This window comes from Pecten maximus, chromosome 7 (genome assembly GCF_902652985.1).
Source record: "Pecten maximus chromosome 7, xPecMax1.1, whole genome shotgun sequence".
Taxonomy (NCBI): Eukaryota; Metazoa; Mollusca; class Bivalvia; order Pectinida; family Pectinidae; genus Pecten; species Pecten maximus.
Window position 1 is genome coordinate 18,375,570 of NC_047021.1, and position 23,563 is coordinate 18,399,132.

General features: G+C 33.9%; 1 protein-coding gene across 1 annotated transcript in view; it reads right to left on the bottom strand.

Moving 5' to 3' along the window:
• LOC117331808 overlaps positions 1-6,977 on the bottom strand; it is a 39,753-nt gene extending 32,776 nt beyond the window's left edge. The window contains exon 1 of the mRNA XM_033890705.1: positions 6,771-6,977. The gene's annotated coding sequence lies outside the window, so the exon portion shown is untranslated. The remainder of the gene's footprint in view (positions 1-6,770) is intronic.
• Between the last annotated feature and the right edge of the window lie 16,586 nt (positions 6,978-23,563).

Sequence of the window (23,563 nt, forward strand, 5' to 3'; positions counted from 1 at the left end):
CCCCAACGTCGAAACAACGAATGAATATACCATCATTGCAACACCAATGACAAGATAGAACACAGCGTCTACACAACACAAACTATACCACAACGTCTACACAACACAAAATATACCACAACGTCCACACAACACAAAATATACCACAACGTCCACACAACACAAAATATACCACAACGTCTACACAACACAAAATATACCACAACGTCTACACAACACAAACTATACCACAACGTCTACACAACACAAAATATACCACAACGTCCACACAACACAAAATATACCACAACGTCTACACAACACAAAATATACCACAACGTCCACACAACACAAAATACCACAACGTCCACAAACAAATATACCACAACGTCTACACAACACAAAATATACCACAACGTCCACACAACAAAAAATATATCACAACGTCTACACAACACAAAATATACCACAACGTCCACACAACACAAACTATACCACAACGTCTTCACAACACAAAATAAACCACAACGTCCACACAACACAAAATATACCACATCTTCTACATAACACAAAATATACCACAACGTCCACACAACACAAAATATACCACATCGTCTACATAACACAATATATATCACAACGTCTACACAACACAAAATATACCAAAACGTCCACACAACACAAAATATACCACATCGTCTACATAGCACAATATATATCACAACGTCTACACAACACAAAATATACCACAACGTCCACACAACACAAAATATACCACAACGTCTACATAACACAAAATATATCACAACGTCTACACAAAACAAAATATACCACAACGTCCACCCAACGAATGCATATATCAGCATGGCAACTCCAATAACAAGATAGAAAACAGTGTCTACACAACAACACAAAATATACCACAACGTCTACAATTTACAAAATATACCACAACGTCTACACAACACAAAATTATACCACAACGTTCACACAACGCAATATATACCTCTGATAACGGTCAAATACAGCAAAATGTTAATAAACTTGGTCAAAATATCACAGTGCCAAACACAATATGTCAATGTATACCATAATGTCACTCAGTAAGCAAGTAAACAAGTATAAAACAGTAACTCGACGTCGATAAAACAACACAAGGAATCAAGAAGATAACGAATAAAAGAAATTCGTATTGAATATAAAGCATTGTCTGTAACCTACCTAGAGTATCTCGGGACCGTCTGTATTGTAACTTTTCTATAGTCTCCCCCCACACTAACGTCGCCTCTAATCCACTGCAATGTAACCGTCTTGTTGTATCCTCTTCCATGGTAATGTAACCTCTATTCTGCTACAATGTAACTTTGTATAGTCTCTTCCATGGTAATGTAACCTCTATTCTGCTACAATGTAACTTTGTATAGTCTCTTCCATGGTAATGTAACCTCTATTCTGCTACAATGTAACTTTGTATAGTCTCTTCCATGGTAATGTAACCTCTATTCTGCTACAATGTAACTTTGTATAGTCTCTTCCATGGTAATGTAACCTCTATTCTGCTACAATGTAACTTTGTATAGTCTCTTCCATGTAATGAAGCCTCCCATCTACTACAATGTAACCTTCCTATAGTCTTCTCCAATTCTCCAAGGTAATGTAGTTTAAATACTACATTGAGTCTGCAATTTCACCTTCCTACAGTCTCTTCCTCTGAGTCTCTAGATCGGTATATGCCGCTTCATCATTGATACTAATGTACATGACTTAACACAGAAACAGAACTGAAGCGCCTTGTCCCTCCGAATGCCTTGTATCTAGTCTAACATATGTAATATGAAACATTTAATATTGAAGACAAAATTGAGTAAGAGTCATACTTGCGGGGAGCATGATCACGAACGCCAAATATGGCCAATCTTTTTCTGAATCATCATAAATGATTGACCAATTACCTTAATTAAATTATGACAATATACAAGATTCTCTTGTCAATACGTTAAGTTCATTTGAGTATTTCAAAAATCTGCCTTTTCTATATTTGATATTTATTTTAATATCTATTCTTTCATTACCTTGTTTAATCGGTTATAAATGCCCGCTCGAATAACGCTGTGATGTATCAGCTGTCTAATTTCATACTGGTTTCCTTGTCAGTAATCAAAGTTTTACTGTCCTAAAGTGCAATGCTTTTTTGTTAGTCTTATTTGAGGTCAATTTTGTCATTGTTTATAAAGAAACATTACGTAAATCCTAATTGCTATCAATCAACATAAATCAACAATTAGATGCCAGACAAGTTCACGGCTGTATATCAAAAAATCAGAGGGGGGGGGGGGGGGGGGGGGGGGGGGATAACAATGTTAAATGTGCCTAAGGTTAAACTAGTTAACTCTGAAACTCTGAAGTATTGAAAAGTATCATAAGGTCCAAACTCTTATTTCCCAATTCGGAATCACTCTGCATCTTGAATCTGTTGATATTATGACGCTGTATATGAACACTATAATACAATGTATATCTTGACTCTATGTATTGACGTGTGTTAAATCATGACCTTGTGTTAAGACACTTTCCTCATTTAGAATTTATATTTAATAAGAAAAGAATGTAAATGTTACGACATTGTGATCTAAGGAAATATATGATCATGTAAGTGCAAACAACGGGCTACACAACCACAGAATTCGTCACGCCGATCAGTAAAAGAATTATGGGACACCATTAACCTTACGCCATTCATTTGTCCGGTGCCTACTTGCCTGAGGCGCATGCATACGGATAATGATAACACTTTTTGTAGATACTAGAGCGTGAGAATGGTTCGTTATCACCAACGCTTACTTCTTTGCTTTAGATTCAAAACTTTATGTTTGACGAACTTGGTTGCGGACTTTTTATGGTCGAAACGCGCACAAAATGACAAATGTGATACTAGTTAATGTTCTTATTTGCCAATTAGGCCTAGTGCTATTTCAAAAAAATGTTGTATCATTAGCTCAGACAAGTAATTTTGGAATAAAGGATATGTAGTCCATGAGAAGAGACTTTCAATTCGGAGAGTGAGTCACAGAATGCCAGGACTTTTTTTAATGTATCTACATTTTCAACCATCGATTGAATACTTTTTTTACATAAAAACAACGACGTCATTTGTCAATAAGACTGCCCGACTACAGCCCCCAGAATATCATGTATATACGCACAAATATTCAATTCAATATAAATGAAAACACAAACAGATCTTTAGTGTATATACACAGTGATGGACGTATTAAGAGCTAGCCTGCTACAAAGCTAATTTGCATAATGACGTCGGAACCTGAGAAGCGTGAAAATTGACGAGGTCAGGGTCACCGAGGTGTGTTCGACCTGCTCCATCAGTGAAGCCGTAAGTGACGGAATCGAACGGTCCCCAGCGGAAATGACCTTTCCAATCTACACATCGTCTTCTTGATTGTAATATCTATTTTACCATGCGTGTACGTTGTTTATTGAATATGTTGAGAAGGCAGCATTCAATATAACCTGAAAAATACTGTTTTAACTGACAGCAAGTGCCGCCATTTAGACTGTCTGATTGAGTTCATATTATTATATAACATGGATTCATATATCACGTTGAAAGGCTTGTCCAATTTAAGTACAACGGCAATAATAAAACATTTGATAGGTGCATTTTTTAATACTAAACTGAAATTATAATTCCGTATAAGAAATTACAGACGAGTATGTTTATCAATAGTTTGAATAAGCATTGTGTTAAATTTAAACTATGGTGAGTAAATACCTAAAAAAATCATGTTATCCTTCTTTCAGATTCACACAACAAGATCACTTCCAACCAAAAGTTGGTTGCGGATGAAAATTTAGGATGGGCTTTTTGATTTTGTAGCTAAAGCAAATGTATTGATGATTGAGTGAACGGGTTCTTTGGTGAAAGACCATAAGTTACATAATACATAAGATTGTGAGGGAAAATAGAGAAATGGGAATGGATCAGATCTATAGCTTCTCGGTGATTTCCCTGACCTAAAATACCATAAATGTTACACATTGCTGCCTAAGTTTCATATAGATAAAACAATTCTACATAGAAATGTTATTGACATTTAACAAGATGTAGCTTTATAATTATCCCAAATTAAACACTTTTATACCATGATTGCGGTAAAGTATATTTGGTTTCTATAGTGAATTGGTTTTCAGTGATAAAAATCCTCTTTCGTTTAAGAGAAAAGTTGATTATGTAATTTTGACATACGAATTGAAAGGTAAACCTTCACGAACGTTCCTCATATATGAATATAATTAAGCTTCTACCTTAACAGGGTATTATACAATGTAAAATCTGTCTTATGGGTTTTTAAAAAAGTGTTAATTCCTGATTGATATAAATTTTACGTAAGAAATCTAATATCGATACAGGAAGGTCACTGGGACAGGTCAAACGGCAATTAGGGGAAGACACTTGTGTAGGAGTGAGAATTTTTGAAGTTCAAACCATCAGAAAGACTATGTTCTAATTATCTTATGTTCTAATGATTCAGTGTGCGAACATGTTTGGTGAGTAAAATGACAGATCCTGAAATTCCCAAGTGCACCATGATTTATCAATAATCTCAGATAAGTATATTTCTTATTTTACATTATTAATGTTTCCGTCAAACTGTATATAACTTCATCGCCACTTCAATAAAGACAGTGTCACAAAGAAAATGTGTATTGTACCTTTAGTTTAAATAAAGACAGAAACACTCACAAAATGTATATTGTAACTCCTATGTAAATAAAGACAGAAACAATCACAAAATGTACATTGTAACTCTAGTTAAATAAAGACTGAATCACTCATGAAATGTACATTGTGATTCTAGTTAAAATAAAGACTGAATCACTCATGAAATGTACATTGTAACTCTAGTTAAAATAACGACTGAATCACTCATGAAATGTACATTGTGATTCTAGTTAAAATAAAGACTGAATCACTCATGAAATGTACATTGTAACTCTAGTTAAAATAAAGACTGAATCACTCATGAAATGTACATTGTAACTGTAGTTAAAATAACGACAGAATCACTCATGAAATGTACATTGTGATTCTAGTTAAAATAAAGACTGAATCACTCATGAAATGTACATTGTGATTCTAGTTAAAATAAAGACTGAATCACTCACAAAATGTATATTGTAACTCTAGTTAAAATAAAGACAGAACTACTCATGAAATGTACATTGTAACTCTAGTTTATATAAAGACTAAACCACTCATGAAATGTACATAGTAATTCTAGTTAAAATAAAGACAGAATCACTCACAAAATGTACATTGTAACTCTTATATAAATAAAGACTGAATCACTCACAAAATGTACATTGAAACTCTAGTTAAAATAAAGACTGAATCACTCATGAAATATACATTGTTACTGTAGTTAAAATAAAGACAGAATCACTCACACAATTTTCGTTGTCATTACAAAAACATGTACATTGTAACTTTAGCTTACACAATCACATTAACACAAAACATTGTAACTTTAGCTTACACAATCACATTAACACAAAACAAAGGTGATGGTACAACTCATCTACATATACATACACCCAATCATACAGAAAGCTGTCGTAGAATTTAATGTATCATATGTATCCTTAATTCCATGTATCTTATGTTATTGTAATAATGTTATTTTTGTATTAACATATTTCTGATGTAATGTGTACTGAGAAAACGTAACGTGTACCTTTCTGTCGTAGTATGTTATCTTCCATTTTATGACATAAGTACACAAAACGGTAAAACTAATAAACCTATAAAATTAGTTAATTATTCTATAGATAAACTATTATTCTATATATAAACTATGATTCTATAGAAGCTGGTATTTATCGAGCATTACACATAATTCTTAACGCATTAGAGTCCGTCGACATGTGAGATTTTTTTAGACGGATTTGCCTACAGTTGATGGATTGGCAGGTTTTAGATTCAACACAAAACTATGCATCATTAGCTACACATTATAATTTTGCTCGGATTTATGAGCATTAGATAGAGATAAATATGCTTTACGTGAATAGTGATACAGAGGTACAGAGGATATTTCAATTTAAAATATATTAATGATACGAATGGAATATAAGAATATTAAGGTGCTTTACGATTGACAAAACTGAATTATATTTATTTCTATATTATTTTCTACGAATAACACGTATGAACTGCTTTTATTTATCTATCAATTAATTTGCTTATCTAATTTGTCATTCTATCTATCTATCTATCTATCTATCTATCTATTTGATTAATTGCTTATATAAGATACAATAAAGAAACATTGGGTGAAAACACGTACAAAAATATAACGACCCTGCTTCAATAAACATGTCTTAATATCACCGATTATTAAATGGATGTTGGTCTGTCTGTATTGTTACAATACTTAAATGTAACATATCTGAAGACGGCTTGTGGACGAAAGACAAATGTCCATTTGCTAAGGATGCTGTTGTTACAAATGAATCATAATAATTACTTTCGCACATCATACAGCCGCATATATTCCATCACTTAGCTCAGACTGCCGCCATCTTGGAAACTTACCTGCAGGCGGAATTTTACCAGTTTTGTTTACTCATCTTCAGTAGAAAAATAAAATTTCTGACCAGAAACATTTCCGTTATATTCCATGACCGTTATCTATTTTATCATTGCTTTATAAAATGTCAGATAGGTACAGATATGGGTTAATTGTATACAAATTTACCTGGATAATCTTACTTACATCAAGGTAAATCCTGCCCAGTTCTTTATCTTCTCTGCAAAAGAATTTAGTCCAAGATGGGACACAGAGTTGGATTATATTAAATTTTAAATCACATCCTCTGGTGTAAATATAATCCGTGTGATCCGAAATAGTTACTGGTGAGCACAATCTAGAGAAGATTTGGTGAGTTGTTGAAACAGTGCCCTACTGACGTTGAGACCGTTCATAGATTGAAGAAGCTCCTGGCTGACCCGGAATTTCGCCCCAGGGAGGGCATCAACGTCACACCTGTCATTGGAAGCAAGTCGTATGTCAGACACGGAAGATCCCGCCCCTCTCACAAACTTATCTTACTTGTATCTTACCTGTATTATACATGTACAGGTGCGCGAAGACTAGTCATCTTTATCTACTTAGTAAGTCTACATATATCTTTTAGTTTTTTTATGTTTGCAATGTATGTCTATGACATATATGCTTTTTATGAATCTTCCATGCAAAGAGACATTTTTCAAATAAATGTACCTAAATGGTACATTTATTTGAAAAAAACAACAGGCGGACAAGTATTCTTCTGTTTTACAATTTGTTATATTTTCCCCCGCTTGGTTTCATACTTACTTGTTTTGTATTAATTCAAACGGACAAATTATGTTTAAAATATAAATGATAAAGTTAAATATTTTGGCGTATTTTTTTTAGACATAAAGTTTGTTTTAGATATATCTTTAAATCAAATATGCGTTAATGTATGAGTAGGAAAACACCAGTGTTATATCAAAGCTGTTTTTTTAATAATTACATACTGTTGCTTGCAATATTCAATTAATAAATAGTTCAGGTAAAATATTATCATTGGTTTTTTTCTGTCCCTTATTCTCTAAATGATGACTTCAGAATGAAATCCAGCCCATGACCAGAGACATGATCTAAGTATGATCCCATACCGAGGTAAGCTGCCCATACATTATGACTATGTTACCAAATCACAGGTATAAGTATGGCTTGCGGCCTGTATAGGACTATCCATCAAAGAACACTGAACACGTATATTACCAATATCGTTCCATCGGTCATTTCTATGTAGTTCTTTTAGGACAACATGCACATGTGAGATGGTCACGTGTATTGTCGTACATACAATGACCATAAACGATCGTGTATATATAGACTAATTATTAGGTATCGGAATATACATATATTTCTTACATTGACTGCGACCATTATATTCCATATGACATTCCGGAAGAGAAAAGAAAAGAAATACGATGAAGACATTATATTTCGAATAAGGTTAGATTCTTGTTGATGCATTTAAGAGTTAATTCAAAGGCATATGATACAAACGCAAAAGTGATTGGAAAATGTATTTCCTTTCAAATGAGTTCCATCATTAGAAACTTTTCATCTGTATTTATGACTAAAAAATTGTACGATATGTATAAAGACAAGGAATAATATACGTAACTGTTAAATGCTTTAAAAAGAGGAAAAAGTAACAAAAATTAGAAAATTATTTTTACATTTTTTTAAACAGTAGATCTGTATTTAAGTCATTGTCCATTAGAAGATATTTCAACAGTCACATTCATCCCTTTCCTAACAACTATTACAAAGAGATGGGATATTTTATCCTAAAACGTGTATGATTATATGTATTTATATAACAGCTTAGTCATTCTTTGTATCAGCATATTCATTGTCGACATGATCAGTTTGTTCTCATTCTGTTCGCGGTGGTGGAGTTATCACCTCGTGACTGGTCCAAGAAAGAAATTATCCATTAGTATATGCCAAACATGAGCACTAACTTGTTTTGATAAATGAATTGCACATCACAATTCCGTAAACAACCGTTGAACAGTGGCATATTAACTGCCGTCAATCACGGCGGAATCGCTATAATCGACTCGTAGTGATTGACATGCCACTCATTGGGTGATCATAACAAGTGCGACCGTGTCGACAGGTGTGCATGCAGTACGCACCATGTCTTTATACTTATTAAGACGAATAGCCACAGTATTGTTCATCACACGTCGGCATTTTATAGAATGTGAACGAAATATCTTATCTAAGACATATATACAGGGGTTCAATGTTACTTATTCTCAATTTGAAGATTAACCATAATACTAAAAAACGTTGATGATGTTGTACGAATTGCACTTTTTATTTGCGTTCTGAGAGCGATGAAATCCGGGTATTGTGATAGTATATTGGTTGCGTACATCACCAGCTATTTATCTGAAAACCACTAAAGTTTACTTACAAAAATGTACCATTTCACTTCTGATAAACAATTAATCCTATATAATGTCTTCAAGATGTTTTAAAGTCATGTACATTGTATTAAGGTGTTTTAAAGTCAATATGTCTGAGCTTTTCAGCTACAACTAAGCATATTTCTTGCATGCGAAATAGCTAGGACTGCTTATCACGCGAAATAACCCGTCATTGTGTATTTTTTATTTGAAAGATCAAAAAAAAAATTATCATAAATCACAACATAAAATATTATTATCCTTTTTAACATATTTTAATGGTAAGAATGCTTACAGCCGATATATTACATCAACTTATCAGGCAGGATTTATCTTAGAGCTAATAAAGAAAGGCAAATTGTCAATTTTCAGGTTAGATTTCAACGAACAACATATCAAACCAATAGAAATAAATTGACTGTTATGTTTCCTGAAATACATTGGATCGCTTGGGTCTACTCTATGGGAAATCAATCAGGACTGTGCTCGTGGATGGGGCCTTCCATGAGCTCCTTTAAAAGTGTTTTCAGTGTATTCAGATGTAATAAAAAATCTTTAAAAATGATTAAATATTTAATTGATATATGAATAGGAATGCAGACGTGTTTCTAAAAAAATATTTTTAATTGCCATATAAAAACTTAGGGAAGTGATTTACTGATTGGATTTTTAAAAAGTTGATATGATTATAAATACATGTACATTATACACAAAGCTTAATTACCCGAAGAATTAAAATGCCTATATATTATGATCATTACTGACAATTATGGTAAGATATCATCTTCTATCATACCAAATTTAGGCAAAACTGTTATGACCTCTACAGCATATTTGATAGTTTTAGCGGAGTTATATAGGCGATAAACCAATAACTATCGAAGTAGTTTTCTATTTAGATTTAAAACGTGTATAACAGTATTTACGAAGTAACAAGTGAAAAGCAATTTGTATCAGTTGGATACAGTTATCTCGAGACAGTCCATTATATACAATGTATATACTTCCTTTCTTATTTGGTACTTAGCTACTTATCATCAAGAGCAAAATTGATGATTCAAATTAAAGTGAAACAAGCAACCACATTTAAAGAATGAGAACAGGTTTTTATATTCTTTTCATTGGTTTGTAGATGCATTTATTATACCATAAAAATCCAATAAAGAAGCATTTCTTTCCTGAAATCTAATTGGACATATGTAGATAATACAACTGACAATGGATATAAAGGCAGGTAGACATTTATCCACTATGGCTCCAATTATTACATGGATATAACAATATTCAAAGGTAAATATATATGTCTTAATACAGCATGTTTATTACACAAAAACCGTTCTACAAAGCCTTTCAACTTCAGTGGTGGATATCAAATATTATATATTTAATGCTTATCTGGTCAAATACTAAAGGAATTTTGATGATCTCATTAAACTTATGTACTATGTTTTGGCATTTTTTCGCACCTCTCCTGTCTTTTTAGACATTTTCGCAGTTTTCTAATTGTACAGGTCACGTCAGACTATTTCAATGCAAATGTCTCAATTATACGGCCACGACAAGTATTTGTTTTAACGGGTTATTATCGTAGCTTTCTAATTACCAAGCACAGTTGAGACACTAATTACCGATTTTAAACGAGCATTTCCTCCAGGAAATGTCTTTTATTTAAATATTTGTCAAAACTTAAAATAAATCATTAAATTTTAACAGTTGTTTTTTGTTATTTCTGCTGAAAATGTCCTAACCTATTCGCACCTCGCGTCAGGTCTGGTCTATTGAAAAAAGCAGTGTCCAGGCATCGTGATACGTAATAGGTAACGCCTTTTCTTTATCATTTTGCATATGCTAAATAATCTCTATATATTTCAGAAAATATGTTAAACAAGCATTCCATGATTTTCAAAAACAAATGAAAATCATTGGGGAAGTGATATGTGTTAATTCTTCATAAACAAAACGAACCAGCTGTGAATCTGACGTCTCTACCTCTAATTAATATTAATGGACAACATGAATAGTCATGCTCTCATTAAAGTCACGTAAACTCTTGAGATATTTCCGCACTTCTCTCTTCTCTCTTTTAGACATTATTTTCGCATTTTCCGGGTATTTTAGTCATTTTTCTTATTTCCAAGCCTTTTAAGGAACATAGTTGTAGCAAAGTATATTTTTCTCAATTCCATAACCATTCTACAATTCAGACATATTTGTAAGGATTGAAGTATGGGTGAATTGTCAATACTACACTGAACAAAAGCATGTTTTCACACTGTAAATGATACAAATTTAGACAGGTCATACAGAATATTACCGAATTGTGTCTTGGGAATCAATGAATAACAGTCTTAGTTTATGAATGGGCAGGGTTTCTCATATTAATGTAAGCTAATAGAAAATGTCCTTATATTGAAGATAATAGTCTTAACGAATTCTTGTCTTATCTTCTATCATCTTCTCGATCATTGAAACATTATTAATGGCAAACAAACGAACGAACATTTCCCCAAAAAGTGTTTGTTTCTAAAAAGAAAAGAAAAATAACGAAAAACAGTATCCGTGTCTCGTTATGCTTTCAGGAAAATGTCTTTCGTTTTCGCTTGATATACAAGTGCTATATGTTTCATGCAATATGTCATACATTCATTTAGAGATATTAATAACGAATGAAAATAATTTGGAATTAATGTTTTGTAACCCCTAATTAACAAAACGATTAAGATGTCTTACAGTTTTAGCTTGGTTTTACTGTTATATTCGTAATTAAGGAAACATTGACAATTGTTTTCTCCGTCGTTGTCGTAATCAAGGATATATTGACAATTGATTTCTCTGTCGTTGTCGTAATCAAGGATATATTGACAATTGATTTTACTTTCGTTGTTGTAATTAAGGATATATTTACGATTCCTTTCCGCCAACCCAGTAATATCGGACTGACCTACCGACTTTCAACATACAACAATCACTTGATTGGGCGTTATTCAATATAAAAAAGAAGGTTTCATATTTTTTCATCACAATTAAACAGTAACACCAAAGAAAACAGATGGATTGGCATGAAATATCGTAAACTCTATTATTGAAATGCCGGTGTGCAATACAAATGATGATGCTAAATTAAAAACAAAACAAAACAAAAAAAACATTCATAATGAATTTAAGACAGGTAATACTCTTAAAGGAATACAAAAGGGAATAATTATGGTAAATATCGTATATAACGTGTGTTGATGAATGGGGTGGGTTAGTTGTGTTGAAGTTAGTTAATTGCTGTGTCCAGGGGTCCTGTCAGACACAAATCCATCACCACACATCAGAATAAGTAACGCATTACAGAGATCTGCACTGAATACCAATATACTGAAGCATTGTCATAATTATAGTATATAGTTTACTACTAGTTTGGAATAAACATTTTAAATTCATGTATGTGCATATGAAATTGTTCAACACATTATGTGTGTCTACTTATTTAAATACAATTAATGTCACTGTAATTGGACAAGTTAATTTAAACGGTCAGAAAATCATGAAAAAATAGCATTGTGTTATACTTATCGGTGATACATGGGTTGTTTTACATATGTGACATTACTAGCCGTTAAAGGTCATATCCCAGACAGAACAATATCCGCCCCCGCGCCATATTCGCCTAAAACACACCACAATTGCTCGAAAACTAAGGTTGTTAATGACATTTGGATTAAAGGTAGAACACCATTAAAATACAGCACAGCTTTGTTATTTGGGTTTTGAGTTATTAGCTATACTTTTCGATAATTAGCTGAAATATCTACTGTTATAGTATATATAAATACCATAGTATTTTTAAAGGTATTAATTTCAATACAATTCTCCTCCGGTGGGGATATCGGGTTACTACTGGATAGAAGACGGAATGGTCATTTCCCTCTCTAAATATATATATATTTAGTTACATAATCGGAAACAATGAACGATAATGATGATTTGATATTGCAACATAAGCGTCATTCTACCTTAACTCTAATATTAATAATAAAATCATCAGACATTCTATGAACAACAGTTATATGAGTTATAACATCTTTTTTGATATTCATGATAATACGAACCCTCGAGAGTATTCTCTGAACAGCATATTTAAACATATCAGCATGTTTACGGATCTTGTAACAGACAGTTTGTCTCATAGAGTCTGTATAGAAGATGGGTTTGGAGCGCCTGTCGTAACATACAGGTGGCCTTAATATACCACGGACAGTCAATGAGGCAGCTTTTGAATGTAGTTAAGATACCACACATGATCTTTCCTGCTATTTCTTGATATTTTCACCATTTTCCTGCTTGGTCACATATTTTACCATTTTTCTACTATTTTCTCACATATTTTACCATTTTCCTGCTATTTTCTAACATTTTTTCCCCCATTTTCCTGCCATTTCCTCAAAATGAATTAGTTTGCTGACCAGACTATTGGCATTAACATGGGGTGAAATTGTACCCCTCTGTTGGTTTGTTTGTTTCGCTTTTGTTTTTGTTTGGGTTTTTTTTCATAAGAGATTGCTTCTTTTAAAGGGCTTATCAGGTAACAAAAATATCGCTTATTCTTCAATTTCACCTACAAATATAATGACGATGTGTTATCATAAAATAACAAAGCTGTCTGACCATGTCGATCAGGTATATTCTTTATAAACTTGAAGGACATGACACACTCGTCAACATCAACCTTACTTACAACTCAACCAGCGGTGACAACTTACAACTAAACGGTGCGGTAACCGTGATTATTTGATTTTTTCTTTCATTGTTTTTTCTGTGTACACATCCCTGATAGTAACATGCCTACTTACATTAAAAACATACCTCAATTGTTTAGACATTTGAGGGTCTGATTTCATTAGTACGATTCTCATGACATTTGTCAACTACTTACGGAAAACGTATTGAGAATGTGATTTAACCTGGATTTGACTTAGATTTGTATGGCGGGTGTCGTCATGACCTAGATTTGTATGGCGGGTGTCGTCGTGACCTAGATTTGTATGGCGGGTGTCGTCGTAACCTAGATTTGTATGGCGGGTGTCGTCGTAACCTAGATTTGTATGGCGGGTGTCGTCGTGACCTAGATTTGTATGGCGGGTGTCGTCGTGACCTAGATTTGTATGGCGGGTGTCGCCGTGACCTAGATTTGTATGGCGGGTGTCGTCGTGACCTAGATTTGTATGGCGGGTGTCGTCGTGACCTAGATTTGTATGGCGGGTGTCGTCGTGACCTTGATTTGTATGGCGGGTGTCGTCGATGAAACAGAAGACGCTTACTCTGCAAGGACACCTGGTTTTAATCTCCTTGTACAATATTAAGGATCTCCATGCCCTCATTTTTTCGATTTGGAGTTAAAGTGGCAGTTTTGTTAGTAGGTTGGTATTTGATGCTGTTGTTATTGTATAGGAAACCTCTGCTAGTGCTAATGTGATAATGCTAATCATGGATATTCAGGATATTAGCAGCCGACGACATATGTTGATTCTACATGTGAATCATATTGAAGAAATCATTTTTGGAAGATAAATTTATTAACAAAACTTTAAAAAGACATATATCGGCATTAAACAATAAATTGATAAATCTTAAGCTGAAAACATGAAAAGTTTTGTTCTTCCTTTTTTCAAAACTAGCTGTTTCCATAAATATCAATATTACCTACCTTTTACTGACCGGTCTTTATATGTTCCGTTTGATGTCTTTGTGTATATAGAAAAAAATAGATAACATCAAGTGTTATCCTGATGTACAAATATCATATTTGCATTCTATGTTGCATTTGCCTATATGTCGTAAGTAAACCAAATTGTATCCATGAGACTGTATACTACAATTTACAGTGATTCGGTCAGAGTAGGAATACAGCTTCAGGTGGTGTAGGTTAAAATGGCCGCCAGTTACATTCGGCCTAGAGAGCTTTCGAATGCTGGCATTTTTCTACATAAACCATCACAATAAAATAAAGCAACACAAGTTATGAGAGTAAAATTTAATGATAAAAAAATGAAGTCGACACAAAATTATTGTAAGCGCTATTCTTGATCTATACGAAGTAATCAAATTGCCAATGTCGTCACACTCAGAGGGGCTCGTTTCCAAATTTTCAGAAATGCTTGACTCGACAACATTAAAAGTCCAGCATTTATAAAAAATTATCTTGTGAAAAACCGGCAGTATCGACATGGTTTCCGGTTGTGTATGCATACCGAATTTTAGTTTTGTGGTTATTCACTGATGTCAAAGGCCTACCTTACTCCAAAATCGAGCCCCTGTGAAGTTGAACATTGTCTGCTAAGTTAGCGACACTGATGTGACGGGTTAGACTGGAATATGTAGGCCAATCGAACGAAATATCCTTGGAATCGTTTTCACCTACTGTCAAGACGACTTTCATTTATAATTTAAGAGCTTGTATTCTGATAGAAACATAAATGTTTCCGAGGAATCAAGTCTGTCCTGTGCAATTGCCGTTCAACGCCGCATCACTTCTTCATGTCAACCGTATATCATTGCGACAAAAAACGGCTTTGATTTTAAACAATCAGAAATTATGCAATTGTGAATAATTTGACGATATCAAACGTATATGAAATATAATATAAAGCCAAATTTGTGCAAAAAACATTTTATGTGATTGCTATAAATAACGATATGAGGCACTATATTATTCCTTCTGGAAATTTCGGCTGTTCCGGTATTTGAACTTGATGACGTCAATGATAGGGGAATCGGCAAATTTAAACGCGTACTAAGCTACAGTAAATAAAAACATCTTTATGAATGTAAATATAAGCATTGAACTGTTACCAAATGGTAGTATACAGTCGATATGAATACAATTTGGGTGACAGATACATAGAATGTCGCCCGTTACCACTTAATTATGTTGTTGGAACTTGTTTATGTATGCTGTTTTCGTGTATAACTGTATGTCGTGTATAAAATGCATTGTTGATTTGTGACATTGATGATATACTGTCGTCGTCATTTAAGTCTTAATTATTAAAAACACTATCCCTTTACCCGAGGAAAACATGACAGCTGTATGTGTGTAATATGCAAATCGTTGACTATGGAAAACACAATGTATATGTGAATATTTTGATCAAGGTCAAAGGTTTCTGTTGTAAACTTCCACTTCTTCAATACATAATAAATTTAATTATAAGTACTTGTTTGACCTGTTTGAATGTGAAAATGGCCTATTCAGCTCGAGATTGGCGTGACATTTATTATGAATATTAAACCCATACACAGTTGTATGTTTAACAAATGAAGTCATTTCAGTTCAGTTGAAGGTGTCGTTAATTTTTAACCATACATTATTTTCATTATACGCCTGACATTTATTCGTTATGAACATTGTTTGTACATCCATGTCATCATTTTTTCTATTACAAAAATATAAAACCTAAAAAGTGTATGTGTCATTATTCAAAACTACTTAGATTGTAAATTAGTCACGCAAAGAATACATTCTAAGAATATTTTTTAACATTTGGCTAACATAACTCAATGTACAATTAGGGTATTGGCCCGATTCAAACAAAGGAAGTAATGGAAAAATAAAGCTTGCTATAACGATTAAAATTGAACAAAATGGTGGCTTTTGGTATTTTTATGTCCTCCAATTTTACATTTTAATTTTGATACAAACCTTAACAAATGTATATCTACTTACAAAATATGTTTATAATTTGGTGACACACAAAATGAGATCTATGCAATCTCGCTTTTTGACATGAACTTTGATATTTTCTGTACATTCTTAAGATGATGGTTCCAACAAAAATACTGACTTTAAGGGAAGCAATCCTTGGATATGTATCATTTCGAAGTGATATTATGACTATCTACTGTTGTCTTAAATAAATTAACATCACTCTAAAGTGAAGTCCAACAATTTTTGGATTTTTTTTTCTTTGCGTGTGAATGTTATATAAATTATTACTTATCCATGTCACCCCTTTTCATCTTCACAGGGGATTTGTAGGTGTACATTGATTACAATCGCTGATTACACGATTACAAAACGAAATGTTTACATAGCAAATTATTAAAATATTGTTGATATGAAAAATACATTTCTATCAGGGAAATGATAACAATCGCATGTCGGAGGTTTTTTGGGTTTTTATCCTGATGTTCCAGCAGTAATTTATTCATGTTTATATTTTTTAATAATATTTTTATTGCAATTTTGTCAGTGAAATATAGAAATTTATCAAACTAATTTAACTTATATTTGCACTGAAGCGATGAGAAGTGAAAATATAATTAAAGATTTTGCAGTGAAAATATCAGTTTTTCGTTTTTGACCAATCAGGGCGAATCTTTGTATTCACCTCGTTAAAACTAACCGATTTTTCCAATCAAAGCGGAGATAGAGAAGTTGGTTATATTGCTGTGTTTCTGAAATATTCTGACTAGGTTTTGACCAACTGTTCACTTGACGCTAGCTATTCATGCACAGATTCTGCGATAACAGCAGAAAACGCTTAAATCTCGCTGATCAGTCCTTTCAAAATGGCACCATCAAGTTGACGTAGAGTAACGTCACAAAGAGATGGCATCATTACTGATTCCCGCACTTTTTAATACTAAATTTTTCAATGTTTTTAATTTTGTTTTTAAGTAAGTGAAATGCAATAAAAAGAAAATTGAATCCTTTCCCATTAAATATAACATATATCACTTGCATGACAGAAGATTATCGATATTCTGTCGTACTCGTTACACTAAAATAGTAACACATATTTGTCCTAGTACAAGGCCCCATGATGATTTACTAGCAAGAAAGATAAACGTGATTATTATACCTCATGTTTATAATAGGGCCTGTGATTAGTCGAAACGTATCACGCAGAAAACTTCATATCTCCCTGGACCACGAGCCCCGATGGCTGTTGCGAGGAGTTGTCTCCCTTCCAGTAGTTTACAAATGGCGAACGAACAGAAACGCAAACGTTTTCGTGCAGTCAAAGAAGCAGAAATAGATAAAATTCTGCAAAACAAAGACTTCTCAGAACACAAAAATATCAACAGATGTACACGCCAACTGTTTCCTAGAGTTTCCAAAAGAAACTGTCAATAACACATTGACTTGGAATCGTATCAATTGAGCGACCGGGATCACAGGGTTTGTAATAAAATGACATTTCATATCTTCATTTTATTTTTAAGAACCATAAGTCATTACTGATTATTTTTCGGTATAAGAAACAATTGATGGCCCTGGATGCAGGGTAATATGAAGGTTTGTTTACCCTCAGCTCTAATATGATACCTTCGGGTAAACAAACCTTCATATTACCCTGCATTCAAGGCCATAAATGCATAGTATTGCAACATCAAATACATTAATGCAGACGTGAACACTATTCAAAGAGTCCTCTGAATGTTTTGGATAGAACTTCTGTCTTATGAGTGTATAGGCACATGAGGAAAATAAAAGTGTACAGATATCTTGAAATCGATGATATTCCAACCTAAATCCACTGACAGTATAGTATGATCCTTTTCAATGTTTTCTAATAACAATCAACGAGAACAAAAGTCTGGCAACAGACAACGTTTTTCACAAATGTATATATCTATGTATACACAGGCAAACTGTCTTCATGTCAATTCACGTCAAATTTACCTCAAGACATTTTGCCTGTGTAGCATATTATTTGAATTTCCCGGCATTTCTTTTTTGGAACACAGGTTCATTGGTCAAGTCTAATTCACATGAGAGCTGACCCCTGTTTCGGCATGTGGGTATAGAAATAAATCAAGCCACACGCCGTCTTTGATTTTTATTTTCTTCGCGAATAAAGTAGTTTTAACGAAAAAAAAGGGTTGTGTAACCCTCCCATCTCACCTTTCATCCAGGTTTTATGTTAAGAAGACTCTGTACATTTATGTTTGTTGCATTGATAAATCAATGATATTAATATTAATATATTCTGCATGCGTTTAGTTTTGTATGTGACCTTAATCTATAGGCCACAGGTTTCTTATAAAAATGCAATATAAATGTTTTTAGTCATAAAGTATGTTGAAATAAATATCCGGCCATCCAACGTCAATACCTTGTTTCGCCATTTTCTCTGATAAACATAACTTGCTGACCATATAAGGATATATGATGCTCATCTATAAGAGCAGTGTAAATGACAAATGACGTTTGTCATACCTGCATGAAAAAAACATATTCAGGTTTTGAGATACAGGGTAAGACCTAGGACAACAAGTCTTCATTATAATGCCCCATATATTTTTATGACTTGGCTGTTTTAGTCATATTCAGGTTTTGAGATACAGTGTAAAAACTAGGACAACAAGTCTTCATTAATACACCATATCTTTTTATGACTTGAATACTGTGTGCGAACTCAACTGTACGGCTACCGGATGTTGCGATAGCCGAAGCGAGGCGGAAAGGTAAACGGAGAGAGCGAGATAAGTTTCAAAGCTGAAATTAGGTAGTTATATTATGTATTTTACATACCCCAGCGTTACGGTGTCTCCTAAATAAACTCTTGATATTATGTAGATTTATAAGTTAAAAATACACATGGGAAATGATACTTTTATATCAAAACTCGGCGTGAAATCAGCTGTCGATATGACTGTCGTATCAAATTAGCACATTTTACAGATAAACACGGATAATAAATAACTTTCTGACTGTTTGAGTAGAAACATATACGTCTCCTAAAATGAAAATGACATTCAGCATGATTCTGTCTTGATTACGTTTTGCAAAATATCGAAATAAAGTTAGCATCGACTGTACGGGTTGTAACACAAACAAATCTAGGATTGTGTACGACCTATAGCGATGTGATTGAACGGTGTGTTGTGATTTATGTAAGCACCAATATGTTTGCCTGGTAGTGTACGTACAGCGTACAAAATTCAATACAACCGCGTGTCAAGAAAATGTCTGGTAGTTTCTTTGGAGGTAAATTTCCTGACCGTACAATCTCTAGAGCAAGGCAAAAATGTCCCGAAACATTTCATGGTCGAATTTTGCTAGGAATGTCGTTGTGCTTTCCGTGTTGTAGCATAGAAGTAGTAAACGAACAGAATTTGAACGACGTAATACCATGGTAATGAATAAACAACTGGTGTTTTGGATAGTTGATCTGGAAAGGGACATTTCATTTCAATAGCATACGTTTTTTCCCGTGTGGTCTTTTAATTTCATCTGTCTGTCCGGCACTGCAATCTGGACTCACAACAGCAAAGGGAGCATCTTTATAATGAATTATATCACATCCTTCTTCTACATAGGACAACGACGGAAAGAAGACGGGTAAAACCTTTGATACCAGTGTTGCAATGGCATTGATTTCATTTGACGTTCCATACTCCATCCTTTACATTGTCTCATCCCCGGGGGCCGGTTTTTCTTTTGAGTTGAAACATTTTCATAACGTTCTTTCATCTTTTTTAAACCGTAGAATCCAAGTGCTGTTTGGTCAGTACTTCCTGTCACTTTGGCGGTCTTTCGCGTCTCTTACCAGGCATCTGTTCATTGCTTAATGAAGGACGAGTTTATGAGATCTCCGCTTCTTATTCCATTAGGTCCTGCCAAGCAAATGTAGGTCTCTTGGGATGGCAAATTGCAATTTTGCCCACGTTGATACACGTGTTTCATGTCGTTGCATTCAGCGACTATACTCCCAAGTAAGTCAAACGCATTCATAGTCCTACTGATGGTCATATTCAATCTGTAAACATGGGTTTTGATGGCACTGATGGCATATGTATACTTTTCTTTCAACAGTGGTGTTGCGCATGCCGTTTGTAACTTTGTCAACGTGACAATCTTCCTTTGCCTTACAGTCCGCAGTTTGCAAATACGCTTGCTGAACATTTGCAATATGTCCTTACCAATCTTGCAAACTTGCTCCTTCTGTGCTGAAAACTGTTCGGAAAGGTATGTCACACCCCTTGCATCAAGTGATTCCAATAAATTTGTAAATGTTTCAGTTAGCATAGTTCATCTTTCCGTTGTGAAAATGTAGGTTCTGTTCCATAGCCCCATATATTTACATCACCTTCTTTCTGATCCATTGCACCTGTGTTGATTTGTTTACCGTCGATACAGAATTTGAATGTATTGGAATGCTCCACGTTGTTCAGTTTTGCCATTTCTATCATCTCGTGCAATATTCCTGGCTTTACATTTCTTAGCTTTTGTGACAGCTCAATATCCTCTAAACATCAATGATGTGGAACAGCAAAATTTATTTTCGCATCCTGTGAACTGGTTTCTTCCAACCTCCCATAAGTCTCAGGAATTTCTCCTTGAACAGTTTCAATCCTGTTCTCCAAATATGTTTCCCCACGGCGGAATAGCATGACTATTGTCATGGGAGCCATCATCACTTTCCTGTAATGTGATAGTACAGGTGTCACTATTTACTTTTATCTTTTCCCCCTGTCTTCCTACTACATCTGGTACACGTTTGGAATTTTTGGTCTGAACTATAGTTCATTTTGGTGAGTGTTTTGCAGTTTTGAAATTAAGCATTTCATGTCCATGTAAATTTTGACTGTGCTTAATTACGTCTTCAAACAGCAAACATTTGAAATCACAATAATAGCAACGGTATTCCATCGTCATCTGAAACGGTAGACAAGAAATCTCATTAGAAACATTTTTTAATATCGAATAAATTACATAAAACTCGTGGACATTGAGAGTGTGGCTCAGACTACTTATAATGCATCGATAACCATCACAATTACCCGTACGATTTATTTTTCATAAATCGCTACAACCCTTACAGTAGTTTCATAACAACCCGTACATATTCCCGCATTCAACTCCGTGTATTTTTTCTCGTAAAATGTAAGTTTGCATAATATTACATCGTGTCGGAATGGTGATATAGAATAATCGGAGTACAAACTTTCGTTTCAGAACTAAGATAGAAGAAATAACACATAACGAGAGGATATAAATGAAAATAATAACATCTTTCGGATAAAATTTTCGACGAGGAGCAAGTGATTTTTAATCCTTGCGATAGTTAGGTTATAGTTAACAGACATGTTGATAGTCTCAGGGCAAGATTGATATCTTAACATGTACCACAACTTATTCTTTGTATCATCACTCTTTATCGGTACATATTTGTTATTTTCTTCTCACCTCTGCAATAAGCAGCCATTTTCAACCGCTTCAGCAATCGCAACATCCGGTAACCGTACAGTTGAGTTCGCACAGGCGAAACAAACATCCGACAGCACAGGTGCACGGTAAAAGGCCGAAGGGATGCTTATTGGTATTGATAATGTGTATGGACGAATTTTGTGTCAGACACGTGTTACTAGTAGCAGATTTATGAATCAGGATTTGTACATACGCTGTATTGTGCAAATCAATGAACTAACAACAGTAGTTATTTATGCAAATATTTAGTCGACGAAAACGAAATGCTAGTTATAATATTTGCCTGTCCGTTTTTTTGGCCATCGTACAATAGTGCAATAAGTATACTTAACATTGACAACGCAATCCTACAGTGTGGTCGTGACTTTTTCAACACTATGTGACATAACTTCCCTTACATAGGTAAGATTGATCTTCGCCTTGACGTTACGAATGTCAAGTGTAATGTGTGGGAGGATAGCTTAATATTCTAGTGTTTGTGTTCTGCATGCATGTATATGTATCCGGACATATACACCAAAACATGTCAGTTTTCACCGTTAGAGTGGGGCGAGTAAACAATAATAGCTACGAAATCAAGCGAGATATTACAGAGTTACATTACCAAACAACATCAACAAAATTATATAATCAAGACATAGTTATTAATGAGTTACAACATCACGTCACCTGAATTTAGTTTAAATGACAAACATACAAATAATGATAATGAAACCTCGAGCACGTAAGGGAAAACAGATGTATTTCTGAATAATTATGTAAATTCTAATACACACAAATGATGTATACAAAAATGTTGATTTGACTTTTATTATGGTATATGCCATACTCTGACACTGGCGTTTACGATAAGTGATCGGCCACCTACGCTGTGCATGCGTTAATCGTTGTAAGAACTATCACGACCCTAAAACACAGGTTTAAATGAATGCCGATTGGCCAAACAAATGGGATAACCTTACCTGGTGTTAACGTTTAAATCCACATTTGACTGATATACACATATCGGACTCAGCATTTCCCCTAATTCAGGGCATATTTCATACAGCGTTTTGCTGTATCTGTTTAGATTCGGACTGTTGTATGATTGGACGCATGACAGGCCACAAAACAAAGAGTTTAAATCAGTTTGTAATGCTTTCTTATATTATTTGTTATAGTTTTAAACAATAATATCAACCGTTTCACAAATTATAACAGGATAATTAAGTCCACATGTATTTGTATTCCAATAAATACAATGTATATAGCTGGCGATCCAACTTTGTAAATTAAGCAAGTCCAATGATGAAGTTCTGATCACACTTGGTAATCCATAGTGTACGTGTTGTCCATTTGCTGGT